General features: G+C 30.9%; 1 protein-coding gene across 1 annotated transcript in view; it reads left to right on the forward strand.

Annotated features, from left to right (window-relative positions):
• The window catches only part of LOC119586173 (guanosine-3',5'-bis(diphosphate) 3'-pyrophosphohydrolase MESH1-like), a 3,971-nt gene that overhangs the window by 1,918 nt on the left and 1,413 nt on the right, over positions 1–640 (forward strand). The gene's annotated exons all lie outside the window — the stretch shown is intronic.

The raw sequence follows: 640 nt of genomic DNA on the forward strand, positions 1-640 counted from the left end.
ATCAAACCTGTTTCCACCATAAAATGGAATGATAGGTCAACAAACTGGATTTTTCAGTCACTGTGCTTCATATGCTGTGGGGCAGAAAAAGCTTTTAAATGATGTGGCATCCCCTGAACTCTTGAAATATTAGTATTTTCTCATACTCCAGTTTTCATTGATAAAATGCCCTAAAGATTATATAAAAGTTTCTATATTTTTTATAATCTGAGTATGATGAATTATTATTGGCAAATGCATAAATTAGGTTTATGTTGATGTTACTTTTTAATAATGAATATTTGATACATCATACAAAAATAGCTATTGTTGTTTGTAACACAGATTGAATCCAGCCAAGTGTTGGGATTCACAGAGAGTGAAGGCTTTACTGAATAGAACATTTGCAAGAATACCAAAAGTGGTTTATTGTCAAAATTCTATTTACAGTATCTACATTTGTGGATTTTGTATAGTCTATTGTGTTAGATATAGAACCTGTTAGCTGCTAATTAGCTATAGCTACTAATTTATGAAAGAGGATTTTTAACATGAACTTTGGAAATGGTTTGTGGAAGAGGAAAGAAAAGGATTTCATATTTATTCTTCAATACTAGGGAGTATAAAGTAGTTCAGAGGTATGAACTCATTCTTGACAGGA

The sequence above is a fragment of the Penaeus monodon genome, chromosome 21 (genome assembly GCF_015228065.2).
Source record: "Penaeus monodon isolate SGIC_2016 chromosome 21, NSTDA_Pmon_1, whole genome shotgun sequence".
Classification (NCBI taxonomy): domain Eukaryota; kingdom Metazoa; phylum Arthropoda; class Malacostraca; order Decapoda; family Penaeidae; genus Penaeus; species Penaeus monodon.